Below are 15,224 nucleotides of genomic sequence, written 5' to 3'. Positions count from 1 at the left end.
ATGGGTCTATATCGATAATAGTTCGATGGGCATAACGTTCTGGCTGATCAGTGTACAAAGTGTTACGTTACATTGTATATGGCAACTTGTACAGAATTACAATATACTTTAGATGTGTTTCTGTTAGTATGAATCATTGTATCCGAAACTAAGATCATTTTTTGTCTTAAATTGTAATCAGAATCTTGAACCAATTTTATTTCAGTATTTAACCTGAATTATTCCAAATCCATTCTAATAGTTATTGCTCAGAATTCTATATAAAAAGTTATGTTGCATTATACATGGCAACTTATACAGTGGAATTACTATATATTTTTTACCAATATACTGCATTATTCTAATTATTTATGAACAATGGAGTATGAATGTGAACGTTTGAAAACAGTGTGGTTGTGCTATCACGAATCTAAAAGTGCATGTGTTTCTGTTTCTACCTTTATTTATTTATTTATTTATTTACTTTGCTTTTTCTTCCTTTTCTTATAGTGTGATACTGCTGCGTTGTGAGTAAATTAGTGTTGCAAAGACTCACTTAAACTAAATTTTTATTAAAACAGTTTTACAAAATTTGTTTGCTTTGTTGTTATAAATTTTTGGTGCATTATTTTGCAGGGGAAAATTTTATACGATGTTTGAGTCATCTTGTATGATCGTATAATTGCTGAAAGTCAGGGTAACAACCAGTCCAGATTGATTGCAATCAATAATTAACTTTTTGGGTGAGAAGCAGAATCAAATGTGTGTCGTTGCAGTGAAATAACCGGAATTTTCTACAGACCAGTAGTAACAACAACTCACGATATTTAATTTTGTAGCAGTTTAGTGCTACTTTAACAGGGTTTTTCTTTTGTTGTGCCAATTGCCTGTTAAGGCAGCAATTTCATAACTGATACATACAGTGCTTCATACATTGTTCGCGAGCTGTTCCGCTACCAATTGGGCAAAACTGGAAGTGACTAACAGCGAAATGCTAGATTCACATAATAACATATACAGAGTGTCCCAGGAGGAAATGTCAGTATTCAGGAATACGAGCGAAACGCTCACTTGAAGCAAAAATCTTCATGTGGACATGTGCCGCATTCCATAGATGCTGAGGTAGACCACATTTAATGTGTGAGGGAACATCCCATGTGCACTTATCCTAACCAGTAGGTTGATTGCGGTGGTATAATTAACTGGACGCAAGGCTTGTCGTACCTGACGCCACTGGATTTTTATTTATGGGGTTGGATGATGTCTGAGGTGTACAAACGAAGAGTGACTACGCGAGATGAGCCCCTTCGTAGCATTCTGGACGCTGTTGTTCTCTTTAAGGATCGTGCAAAGGCACTCAGATAAGCAACTCTACATGTTCACCCGACAGAGCATAAATGCATTAAAGTTGACGGTGGTATATTAGAGCAGTTATTATGAACGGTATAACAGCTGTAATGTGACGTGTACGATAATGCTTAGCGGTGAATGCGTTAAAAATGCGTATTTTGCAATGGATACCTTGTAAAACGCATATTTGATAACTGTTGTACGTGTGTAAACCTGACAGTGTATTGAATAATACAGCAACTAATTTACAGCGGAAAGTTCCACTGGACTGGAAGAAGGCCCAGGTCATAGCATTCTATAAAAAGGGTAGAAAATCGGATGCACATAATTACCGGCCAATTTAACTGACATCGATTTGTTGTAGAATCATGGAACATATTTTGTGTTCAGATATAATGACTTTTCTAGACTCTGAGAAGCTCATCTGCAGAGACCAGGACCGTTTTAGGAAACAGAGGTCATGTGAAACACAGCTGGCCCTCTTTGTGCATGATATACTCGTACAACAGACTCTAGATACTAGCTCGCGGGTTGATGCCATATTTCTCGACCTTCGAAAGGCGTTCCTCTCAGTTCCGCACTGTCGCTTGTTCCAAAAAGTGTGAGCTTACGGTCTATCCCATGACATATGCGGCTGAATAGAAAGTTTTCTAACAGACAGAGAGCATTATGTCGTCCTTAATGGGGTGATTTCAACAGAAACAAGCGTAACTTTAGGTGTGCCCCAGGGCAGCGTAATAGGTCCGCTGCTTTTTACGATTTACATAAACTATCTGGTTGATGGTATTGACAGCGGCATTAGACTGTTTTCCGATGATGCTGTAGGTTACAGGAAAGTAGTGTCACACGGAAGTTGTGAACAAATCAATGATGATTTGCAGAAAATGAATGCGTGGTGTAATGCCTGGCAGTTATCTCTCAGTATTAGTAAGTGTAACCTACTGTGTATAACAAGGGGAAAATCCCCATTAATGTACGAGTAAAAAATAAATACCCAGTCTCTGGAAGCGGTAACATCAGTCAAGTACCTGGGTGTGACTATTCGAAATGATCTCAAATGGAATGATCAGATTACACAAGTAACGGGCAAGACGAACTCTAGATTGCGGTTTATTGGTAGAATCCTGAATTGTTGCAGTCCTTCAACAAAGGAAATTGCTTACAGTACGTTAGTTCGTCCAGTCTTAGAGTATTGTTCGTCTGTATGGGACCCTTACCAGTTGGGTCTGATTCAAGAGATTGAGAAGGTTCAATGAAGAGCGGCAAGATTCGTGACTGGTACATTTAGCCATCGCGAGAGCGTTACAAATCTCATAGAAAGTTTGAAGTGGGACACACTAAACGGAAGGGGCTGCTCACTAAATTCCGAAATCCGATCTTCACCGATGATGTAGAGCATATATTATCACCACCAACTTTCAAATCGCGCAATAATCACCATTCAAAGATAAAGGAAATTAGAGCTCGTACTGAGGCGTTCAGACAGTCGTTTTTCCCTCGCGCGATCCGCGAGTGGAACAGAGAGGGAGAAATATGACTTTGGCGCGAATTTTGCCCTCCGCCAAACACCGCTTGGTGGCTAGCGGAGTACATATGTAGATGTAGATGTAGACAATGTTCATTAAATGTGTTCTATCTCGGAAACCATTCGGAATAGGGAATATATCCATATGAAGTTTTTTATTCAAATGATCTTTTCTGTCACATCCCCGAATAGGGACCATTCCTCTTGGGAAGCACTGTATGGCAAGCATAGATTATACACTAGTGGTGACAATGTAATTATTGCCGTAAGGCATTCGATAATATCTAGTTAAGTTATCACAGATTCCGAATAACAAATAAATTGGGTGGAGGCAAATATCAAAGGCGTATCAAATTCTGTAATCGGATGCTTAACTGACCAGGAGCTTTAGTTAAGTTCTAGTGGCAGAGCGCTACAGAGAAAACTTGGAGAATATTGAGGATTAATTTCCTCATTATGCTGTTGTAATAGCGGAAGAACTGAATTTTCAAGCTATAGAATGATGGAATTACCCCAATAAAACTGGTGCCAGAAATAGATTTGTGTGAAATTGTTCTGAAATCATGTGCTAAAAGTTGAATAAATCTGGTGCTAGGAGAAGAGATTCGTCTGAAACTGTTCTAAACCTCTCTTACAAAAATATGGGGTAGTTATAATTAAACTGCAGGTGTTCGAATACTGCAGTGTGGGCTGTATTCATCGCAGGACGCTGATCCGTCGAAGGTACAGGGTGATACTTATTGACCTATATGAAAGAAAACGTAAATCAGTTACAAACAACGGCGTGCACACATTTTATTCAACATGTAAATGTCACTATAGATATTATGATTTAGGTTATCACATGTTCGATATGGCTGCCATCATCAACGATGATGTGGCGCAGACGAATACCGAAATTCTGTATGATCCGCTCAAGTATCTGAACATAGATGCTGTCGCTGACCTCCTGAATGGCTGTTTTCAGCTCAGCAATGGTTTTGGCGTTATTACTGTACACCTTGTCCTCAATATAGTCCCTCAAAAATGAGTCGCGTGTGTTCAGATCCGGAGAATATAGCGGCCAATCGAGGCTCGTGGCAGTGGCCTTTGGGTACCCCAGCGCAAAAATGCGGTCCGCAAAGTGCTCCTCCAGAACATCAAATACTCTCCTGCTTCGATGGAGTCGAGTTCTGTCTTGTATGAACCACATCTTGTCGAAATCAGTGTCGTTTTGAATAATGCGGATGACATCATCTTCCAAAACCTACACATACCGTTCGATAGTTACCATGCCACCAAGTATTATTGCATCGATTATTCCATGACTGGACGTTGCACACGACACAGTCACCCATTGAGGGTGGAGAGACTTCTCGATCGCGAAATGTGTTTTCTCAATCCCCCAAATGCGTCAGTTTTACTTATTGATGACCCCATCCAAATGAAAGTGGGCTTCGTCGCTAGACCAAACCATTAATTCCCATCATGCTCGGCGATCAGCCGTGCACTTTGAAAGCCCTAACGCAAACCGTTTAGAAGTTATGACGATTTTATTTCATATAGTTCAATAATTGTCATCCTGTATGTTCATTAATCATTGCACTCGCAGAAAATGTCGAACAATATGACACGAGTGTTGCTCAGAAAGTAATTCACCGCATTTTTTTTTCTCAGCCGAGAACAATGTTACGAATGCGAAGCGCTACGTATGTATTATTTAAAGTCTCCCGAGTGAGGGCGCCAAGTTTCCGTCACTTCCGACAGATAGCATAGCTGCAGGACAGTTTCAAAATGGCGTCTGTAGGTGATGCACGTTACAAGCAACATGCCGTCACTGTATTTCTTACATCAGAGAAAGAAACTGTGGGAAATATTCATAAACGCTTGTGAAAAGTCTACGGAGCATCTGCTGTAGACAGAAGTACCGTTAGTCACTGGGCACGGAGCGTGAGGTGATCAGAAGGCGGTTCGGCGGAGCTCCACGATTTGCAGCGGTCGGGGAGACCAACCATGGCTGTCACACCTGACATGCTGCAGCGAGCTGATGTCATTTGCGAGGACAGACGCATCATGACTCGGCGGTTGGCGCTTCATCTTTCAATCAGCAAAGGAAGTTCACACAGTGAAGCACTGGCTCTGCCAACAGGGCAAGGATTGGTACCGACAGGGCATATACGCCCTTGTTTCGCGCTGGAGGAAGGCCATTGAAAGGATGGGGATTACGTGAAAAAATAGGGTGTGTAGAAAAAACACCATTCTTTCATGTTTATACTTCTCATCATGTTCAGTAAAGAACAGCTGAAGAAAAAAATGCGGTGCATTACTTTCTTGGCAACCCTTGTAGATCCACTTTCTGTCTCCTGGTAAAAAATTTTGCTGTAAGTTGTTAGAATATCGTGTGAGTGCAGGAAAAGGAGTGGAACGATCAAACACATGATAACGTTGATTCTGGTACGGTTATTAGGATATGGTCACAAATTACAACATGGGTTCAACATGATCTCCCAACTCAGCAACATGCTCCATACATAACATGGCACGATAGACAGTTGCTCGCAGAATATCTGATGTAATCAGAGCAATATGTCATCGTACGCCATCCTTCAGATCAGGAAGAGTCTGGATACATCCCTGATAGACACGATTTTTCAGATATCCCGCCGCGCGGAGTGGCCGCGCGGTTACAGGCGCCATGTCACTAACTGCGCGGTCCCTCCCGCCGGAGCTTCGAGTCCTTCCTCGGACATGTGTGTGTGTGTTGTTATTAGCATAAGTTAGTTTAAGTAGTGTGTAAGTCTTGGGACCGATGACCTCAGCAGTTTGGTCACACACAGACACATTCAGATAGCCCGCATCTCGTGGTCGTGCGGTAGCGTTCTCGCTTCCCACGCCCGGGTTCCCGGGTTCGATTCCCGGCGGGATCAGGGATTTTCTCTGCCTCGTGATGGCTGGGTGTTGTGTGATGTCCTTAGGTTAGTTAGGTTTAAGTAGTTCTAAGTTCTAGGCGACTGATGACCATAGATGTTCAGTCCCATAGTGCTCAGAGCCATTTGAACCACATTCAGATATCCCCACAACCGGAAGTCACGTAGGTTTAGGTTGGGGTATCTGGAAGGCAACACATCTCAAAATTGCCTAGAGATGATGCGGTCGTTACCGAAGGTTTCCCAAAGCCAATGTTTTGTGTAGCCAGCGACATCTGGTATCACCCAATCTTGCTTGAAAATAGTAATGTGGACACAGTTGCTCACTAGTAAAACTGGAATTACGTGTTGCACAAGGAGGTCCTTATAACGCGCAGGTGTATGTGTCATTGTATACCAAACAGGGCAGCAATGTGTCACCTCGAAGGAAAACTGACGGAGAATGGAGGACCTTGTGAAACCTCACCACACAGTCACATAAACTGAGTGCATTGTATGTTCCCGCACAACATGTGGCGGAGTAGAACCCCTTATGCGACAGTTATGTGCACTCATGGCACTGTGCAGATTAACATGTGCCTCGTCCATCCAAAGAATATTCCCCAGCCACATTTTCTCCAGTTCCATGTGTGCAAAAAAACGAAGGGCAAAGTCACGGCGTTGTTGCATGTCTTGGGGCTTCATTCAGTACACATTGTGGACCTTGTAGAGATACCAGCGTAAAATGCGTCGCAGAATCTTTTGAATTGTTGGCCAAGGGACAGAATATTCCCATGATACAGCTCGAGCACTGGCTACAGAATCTGAGGCATGTGCTGCACGGTCGGTTATATAGCAACAGCAACTTCATTAACAACTGCCATGGGAACTGGCCGTGTCTTTCTCCCTGCTGCACCACTTAATTCTCTTGTTTCTTCGGATTTCTTGATCGTATTCTTTAGCTCATTTATTGACATGGAGGACCTTCGCAGCTGTTTCAGCCGGCGATATTCCCACACTTGAGCGCTGCTGTTGGTCGTTCTGATAAAACAACTTTACCAGCAGCGCATGATTTCTCTTCTTAATATCAATTGCATTTCGTACTGAAAACTTCAGCGTTCTTAGCCCTTTATACCAACAGTCACTTCACAAAAGAAATCGACGCTCATCGCTAAGACACAAACATCATACTGACGTCAATAGAGGAAACATTTCACGTTCTGACTGTTTACAACACCATATTTTCACCGGGATGTAGAAATTGGAGCTGTTAGTTTTTTCTGCATACTCCGTGAGTATACTGATAAGTGAACATAACCTACGACGTTTCCGTCACCTGTAATGTATACAGGCCGCAATGCAGCACTTGGGACATCGTCAAATTAGTTATAAACATCCGGTACTTGCAGCAAATAGCATGAGAAGTTACCGAGAGATCTACAAGCTAATGGATTCGAACTTTTCTAATTATTTACCGTGGAGTAGGAAATCATTGTCAATATAACTGTTATAGTGAAAGTGATTAGAGGTGCTTCAAGCATTGTTAAGAAAGGTAGGGAAATAGCAAGTGTGACAGTCAATAAGTGACATAGTACCTCAACAGTTAACATCTAAAACAAGGGTTTCAGAAGACGACTTCTCAAATACTACAAGACACATAGAAAATAGAGACGTGTCAGTGGATAGAGCATCTCTCCAAGTAATTAATTCACATTACGGGTTCTCAACATGGGCACCGTTTTTTACGCAGGAAACGTCAATACCTGTGTGTAATTTATTGAAGTCGTTGCCCGGGAAGGTGCTATAGCAACCCGTTTTGGAAATCTAACCACTGGATTGCCAGTCTGCAGTCGTGAACTCAATAGATATAACAATACAGAGCAGATGATTTGTCTACATGTTCTGACTCGACTGTGTCTCTAAATGTGCACTGTGCATCTGCAACTATGCTATGGTACGTATTGTGAAACGAGACGTGAGAAGATTCTCTGTCCACTGACATATGTTTTCTGCATCTCTTGTAGTTTTCACACAGTTGCCTTCTGAAACCGCGGAGGTACTTATTATTAAACCTATATATGTCACAACTATTTCCAAAAGTTGCATTCCATATTTGTGGAAATACGTATAAACTGTACACTACAGTCCATTATAATTACAGCTCCTTGAAGGCTACATGAAACAAACGTCGAACTAGTATGAAAGGTACTACATGTTTGGGTATGTAGGCTAAATGATTAGCACTTCAGCGCAACTACTCAAACGAGTTAGGATTAACGCCATCTACATTCTGTATGTAGGAATAGTTTTCGCAGCTGGTTCCTTATTAACAAATTTCACTTGAGTATTGTTTGTTTGTGAGAAGTTCGTGTTGTGTGTCGTGCAAGATGAAGAAAAGCCTACCAGTACGTGTCGAAATTCCACAGTGGCAGGATTGTCTCCAGAGACAGTAGTTCATCATTTCGCATTTCTGCTGCTCGCGTTAGTCTGGATCCAACGACTGTCATGCGAATATGGAATCGCTGGTATCGACAAGACCATTCTCAATGGCATGCAGGATCTCAGTGACCTGGCACGACTAGCGCCCTAGAGGATAAACGTATTGTTCGCTCGGCTGTGCTGGATCATAAAGCCATATAACGTACCTTGAGCCAGGAAATGGGATTATCTGCAGCAACACAAGTATCCGCACAGACACTGCTGCGACGACTACTAGCGTACCAGGAACTGTCAGCATGGCGACCGTTGCTGCGGCTTTCCGTGCGCGGCACAGAGAGAGCCACGCCATCATAGGTGCTCCCAACAATAACAACACAACGCAGGAGTTGCACCACGTCGTCTTTTCAGACGAGTACTTCTTCTGCATACAGCATGACAATGGATGTATCCATGTGGGGGGGGGGGCTCCTTGGAGAACACGAAAAATAAGGAAGACAGTAATAGATAAAGTATATAAAGTTACGATCTTTATATTTAAATCGTATGCTGCGAGAAGCGTATTATGAATCTGGAAGGAAAAATTTGCCAACCGACAATACAGAATATCTTGGGAAGTGATAACGATACACGGGGCATATATACAGTCCACATGACACCAAACATTTTTTTTAATTTATGACATCTCTGTCTTCCTCCGTAGCTGAGCAATCAAAAAAATGGTTCAGATGGCTCTGAGCACTATGGGACTTAGCTTCTGAGGTCATCAGTCCCCTAGAACTTAGAACTACTTAAACCTAACTAACCTAAAAACATCACACACATCCATGCCCGAGGCAGGACTCGAACCTGCGACCGGAGCGGGCACGCGGTTCCAGACTGTAGCGCCCAGAACCGCTCGGCCACACTGGCCGGCCCTGAGCAGTCAGCACCACGCAGAGTACACAGGTTGTACTCCCGATCCGTCAAGAATTTTTCCTTGGTAAGAACGACGGAACAGGGCACAGCCACTTAGTGACGTCAACTGAGCAACCACTTGTGTAAGAAGTGACCGATTTAAGGTTTGGAAAGCTGGCAACAGTTGGGAGAGTGGTGTTGTGGGAGAGTGGTTTCCCCTTCAGGCCGCTTACAAATGACACCATCTGGCACTGGATGACATGGAAACCAATAATCGTCGCTTGGTCGTCTAGGCCTGATCACGTAGGTACTTTTTTGTTACGACATCTCTGAATCGCACGTATATCTTTCTATATTTTATGAATTTAAAAAACGGAACATTGGGGTTTATCGTACCAGTGACAACGAGGTCATTAGATACGGGACACAAGCTCTGGTTGCTAAAGGATGAGGAAGTAAATTGACCGTGCTCTTTTAATGCAACCATCGCTGCATTTTCCCGGAGCGATTTAGAACAATCACGCAAAACCGATATCAGGATGACAGGAGGCGGAATTGAACTGTGGTCCTGCCGAATACAAGTCGAGGGTCCTAACCAGTATGCCACCTCGCTCGGTGATAGGAATTAATTAAGTCCACAGGATATTCCAGAAGGCAATCCGATCTGGCATAACTTTTGTATTAATATATGTATTTGGTCGATGTCATATTTATATATGACGTCAAGCCTTGCCGCTGTTACGAGGGCTTACTGAAATGTAATGTCTCCAATTCTTTACGTGAAAACTCTGAAAGCTGTATAAAAAAAACCTTATTAACATTCTATATCTTTGTGCATTTTCAACTTCTGGCGGCGTAATGAATAGTCCATTAAATTTCGGGCATGCAGCCGCGCAAATAAAACTTCCTCCACTGATATTTCGGCCGCGGATCCTCCGGCCATCCTCAAGAGTGATGCACAGGACTCACTCTGAGGATGGCCGACGATACACGGCCGAAATATCAGTGAAGGAAGTTTTATTTGCGTGGCTGCATTCCCGAAATTAAGTGGAATATTCAATATCTTTATTCTTCGTGCCTACATATTTACTTCTTCGCATAGTCACCCCGGTGACGCGCACATCTCTTCGAACAAGAGACCAGTTTTTTATACCGTCACTGTAGAACGTTTAACTTTGTTGATGGAGCAAAACCTCGCCTCTGCTTGCACCGCTTCATCAGTATCAAAGTGAAGTCCTAGAAAATATTTAGTTTTGGAAACAGATGAAAATCGGATGGGACCAAGTTGGAACAGTACGGATTTGGATTGTTGCAGATGTCGCAGCGCTCGTGTGTGGTCTTGCATTGTCATGCTGAAGTTGAGGGTGCTCTGTGTGTGGACGAACTCTTCGAAGTTGTGCTTTCAGTTTCCTGACGTTCGAGGTTCTCACAGGACCTTGCAGAGTTTATGGTGATACCTTTAGACTTGAATTCCGAATTCACCACACCTTAACCATCCCAGTACACTGTGAGCGTGAATTTGCCCGTTCATGGCATGATCTTGAGCTTTTTTGTCGTCGGTGATGATTTGTGGCGAAACTCTATTGATGCTCACTTGTTCTTGAGGTCAAAGTGATGAACCCAGCTTTCATCACGTGTCACATTACTGATGTCGATACAGTCATCACTATGCAAAGATTTCATTCTTCTGTTGATTAAATTTTGATGCACGTTTTGTGTGGTTAGAAACTATATTACAGCACGCTGTTTCTCACGCGCAGACATAGTTACGTTAGGCATTTCCCTGTCAGACGCTGCAATTCGGAGCCCTGTAGCGGTCGACAGTTGCAACATACATCAGCAATTCTGGATAGTCGATCGGGTAATATGTGTGACATGTAATACCTCAACCAATATTCAGAACAGAATAATAAATTCGCAGACATTACTTTTCAGCACGCCCTCGTAGTATAACATTCCTATGAGCAGCATCATATGTTTCTGTGATTAAGGTGCTCAAATTATCCATCGTTTCTACCGTTTATATTGTTGAATTTGGACTCAGGAAATAGTTTTCTACAATAAAGTAGCCGTTATAGCCGCTGCTTCATGAGACGTTCGACAGTTGTCGTAATATGTGAGGACAGTGCAACTGGTCGATAAGATTCCAGTTTCGAAGTTCCTCTATTGGTATGGCTGCTTGGCGGTCGAAATTTGATGTGGAAGTGTCGCGGCGGCACCATACGATTAATGTCAGCGGTGCAGCGGCTGAAAAGCATTTATAATTCTGCACTCCACTATGCCCTTTATTATGTCGTAACAATAACTCGTCTGATACAGAGCATACTCTATTATAGCAATGGTCAACATCGCTTTTGTTACAAAGATTGTGATTGACATGTTCGCGCAGTTGTGGGTCATGATTTAGGAAATCAGTTTCTGCTTACCGGACTCACTTTTCTTGTAACATATTACCCACCATATACCGAAATTCTTGAAAACAATGAATGTTATTATTCTGTTGGGAATTAATTTGATTAATCTACAGATGTAACTGTTGAAGAATAATCGCATTATATACTAGGAATGTTCAAACATGACTCTTAGTTCAGAAACCCATCGCCAGAAAATGATGGAGATTTAGCAACATTGTTGATCAGTCATGTTCTGATGACTCACACCTGAGAGAAGAGTACCACTGCTTTTCCTATAACTGTGGAGAATACTCTTAAACAAAAACTTAATCCTTCCACCACATACGCTGTTTTATATGATACACTACTGACTGGGGGGTAAAAGGCTCACCTCACACATTCCTTGCAGTTTCCATGATCTGGAAAGAAAAAAAGTGTCGCACAACAGATCGTTAATCTCTTCTCCTAAAAATACTTGGAGTCACCTCAAAAACAAAACAAAAATCTATGGGGAGCAGCTGAGATCTATTTCTAATTTATTGTAAATGTCTTTAATTCGAGCCCTCACTGACAGTGTAGACTCCCATGGCTATACTTACCTTCTAGTTGTACGATATCCAGGGTTGCACGTCCATAGCTTCTTATGTACATTTGAGGTGACCTTTTTAACTTTGTAAATCACAAACAAAAACTTCGAATGATGTTGGTTTCTTGTTTCTATATACATAAACAATAACATGAGATCGATGTACTGAAATATCTTCCTACCTCAGCGAGTCAGCGTTTCCACCTTCAACCTAAGCAAAAACCACTCAAAAACACGGCAGCGCCATCTTGGAAATATATGCACAAGTGTCGTCTACTAAAGCGCCTGCTAAGACTCTCGCCACAACTGCCCATTCAAATGCTGCTGCCAAAAAATAGCTCCCCCTCCACTGAGGCTGCAGTTTTTTTTTCCTTGTTCCTAGTGACGTCATTTCTATGGCGTCCAAGGCTAACGAGATATACGGGCCATGTACGTCACAGCACGGAACACTGCAGATCTTATGAGTTGCAGCGACTATCTTCAGTGGGGAGCGACTTACTGATTCAGAGCAGTTTAATAATTCGTAGCTGCGCGTTGACACACACGCTTTCGATAACATGTGACAAAGGTAAAGACTTTCTTTTGCACTCTTTCATTCATATCTTGATTTCCTGCCAGGCCCCTGACGTAGCTGAGCATTCGCAGTGTATTCGGGTAAGGTGACTATTGTGACGTCGTAAGTTCGTTCGCGTGTGCACCGCATGGCGTTAGACAAGCCCTACGTCAGAATTACTGTGTGTATTCTGAATCAAATTAAGTATTGTGTAAATTTATGTTATTTTGGTGGCTAACGATACAGATAGTTCAGTGCACCCAAATGACATCGGGAATCTCATATATTGCGTGTTCTAGTTGCATGCGAACTGTGTTGATGATTTTCTGGTTGAAGCAGGCTGCAGGGGCTAGGAAGATACAAAAACAAAAATCACTGGAAAAATACCAAAATAGAAACCAAACTATAATATCGTGATGTAGATCAAAAGATCCTGCTTGACAAAAGGATTACAAAACTGTTATTGGATTTCGTCTAGGCAAAGTATTACGAAAGTTATTGTTATGCTTTATCGGCGCTTTACTTCTCTAATGCTAATTAAACTATAGTCTTTTAATTGAAACTAGTTATCGAAAGCGGGCTCTTTGACCTCCTGCTTTGATTTAAGTACATCAGTTGCTGCAAAGTCTTATTTAGACATGAATCAAAAATAAGATGAGCGGCGATCTCATACCGGACTTGGAGGAAGCTACCCCCACAAAAATTCTCATGTCGCTGTGAAAATTGTATGGTACTGACTCCCAACACATGTTACTAAAGCTGGGAATAATTTCTAAAAGACAATCGCAGCATGGAGACTTGAAACACATGGAGAAAGCTGGCAAAGTAGAATACACTACCTGATGAAAAGTATCACGACACGCCTATGTAATGCGGAACTGACCACCGAGAGAGGTGGCGCAGTGTTCAGCACACTGGACCCGCATTCGGGAGGACGACGGTTCATAACCGCGTCCGGCCATTCTGATTTAGGTTTTCCGCGATTTCCCTAAATCGCTTCAGGCCAATTCCGGGATGGTTCCATTGAAAGGGCACAACCGACTTCCTTCCCCAATCTTCCCTAATCCGATGGGACCGATGTCCTTGCTGGTTGGTCCCCTCTCCCAAATCAACCAACCAGCCAACGGAACTGGCCAGTAAATGTCACGAGAGGCGGATCCGCCAGTATAAAAGCAGTTGAGGAGTATTGCGTTATCAGTAGAGCTGAAGTAGCAGCAGAATGGATCGGTCAGGATAGCTCAGTGACATCAAACTTGCACTAATTATTGGACGTCTCAGAGTAATAAATCCATTAGAGACATTTCTACCCTTCTGGAGCTGCCTAAGTCGACTCAGATGTTATGCTTGTGATGTGGCAAGGCGAGGAATGACCACAGTTAAACTAAAACCGGGCAGAACGCATTTACTGATAGAAAGGGTCCGTCCAGCACTGTGAAATGTGTATATAAAAATCACATGAAATCAGTAGATGGAATTACTTGTGAGTTCCAAAGTGCTACCAGCAGTCGAGCTAGCGCAATGACTGTGAGTAGGAAGTTAAAAAGAATGGGGTACAGTGGTCCAGCAGCGCCTCGTAAGTCACACATTTCTGGTTCAAATGGTTCAAATGGCTCTGAGCACTATCGGACTTAACATCTATGGTCATCAGTCCCCTAGAACTTAGAACTACTTAAACCTAACTAACCTAAGGACAGCACACAACACCCAGTCATCACGAGGCAGAGAAAATCCCTGACCCCGCCGGGAATCGAACCCGGGAACCCGGGTGGGGGAAGCGAGAACGCTACCGCACGACCACGAGCTGCGGACACACACATTTCTGTAGTCAGTGATAAACCATGCGTGAGGTGGTGTAAAGAACGCCACCACTAGATAGTGGATGACTGGAAACGAGTGATTTTGAGTGACGAATCACGATATATCCTGTTATCATCCGATGGAACGGTTTGGAGTTAACGAATGCCTGTAGAACGTTACTTGCCAGCACATGTAATGTCAACAGTGACATACGGAGGAGGTGGTGTTACGATATGGGGGTGTTCTTCGTGGTTAGCATGTGGTTCCGATATTTCGCCTAATAATACCATAAATTTGGAATTATATGAACACATTTTACAGCATTGTGTACTGCATACATTTGAGGAAGAATTCGGAGACGATGATTATTTGTGTCAGCATGTCAGTGCACCCTGATATAAAGCAGCATCTGTGATACGATGGTTTGTTGGCAATGACATTCCTGAAATCGACTGACCTAATCACAGTCCCAAACACCTTGGAGGTCAGTCAGAATGTCGACTTCGCTCCAGATCTCTGCATCCAACCTCACTACCTCCTCTGTTTTCGGCGCTTGAGGAAAAACGGGTTGCCATTCCTCTACAAACATTTAGACACCTCACTGAAAGGATCGCACCAGCGTTAGAGCCGCCACAGAGACGAAAGGTGGACGTAAGTTGTCCATAAACTTTTCATCGGATAGTGAAAATAAAACGTCGATACGTAAAGGAACAAATAATTTCAAGCAGTTTCGTGTAATGACCGAAAGTGTCTGTTATGTTAATTAGAACCAAATTTTATCACGTAGAATTTAGGAAATGATGAACAAAGCATTTTTCCTCCG

General features: G+C 42.7%; 1 protein-coding gene across 1 annotated transcript in view; it reads right to left on the bottom strand.

Annotated features, from left to right (window-relative positions):
- LOC126470359 (cytochrome P450 4C1-like) overlaps positions 1 to 12,358 on the bottom strand; it is a 368,651-nt gene extending 356,293 nt beyond the window's left edge. Inside the window, exon 1 of the mRNA XM_050098157.1 lies at positions 12,234 to 12,358. The gene's annotated coding sequence lies outside the window, so the exon portion shown is untranslated. The remainder of the gene's footprint in view (positions 1 to 12,233) is intronic.
- Between the last annotated feature and the right edge of the window lie 2,866 nt (positions 12,359 to 15,224).

Source organism: Schistocerca serialis, chromosome 3 (assembly GCF_023864345.2).
Source record: "Schistocerca serialis cubense isolate TAMUIC-IGC-003099 chromosome 3, iqSchSeri2.2, whole genome shotgun sequence".
Lineage (NCBI taxonomy): Eukaryota > Metazoa > Arthropoda > Insecta > Orthoptera > Acrididae > Schistocerca > Schistocerca serialis.
This window is presented reverse-complemented; position numbering and strand designations above follow the sequence as displayed.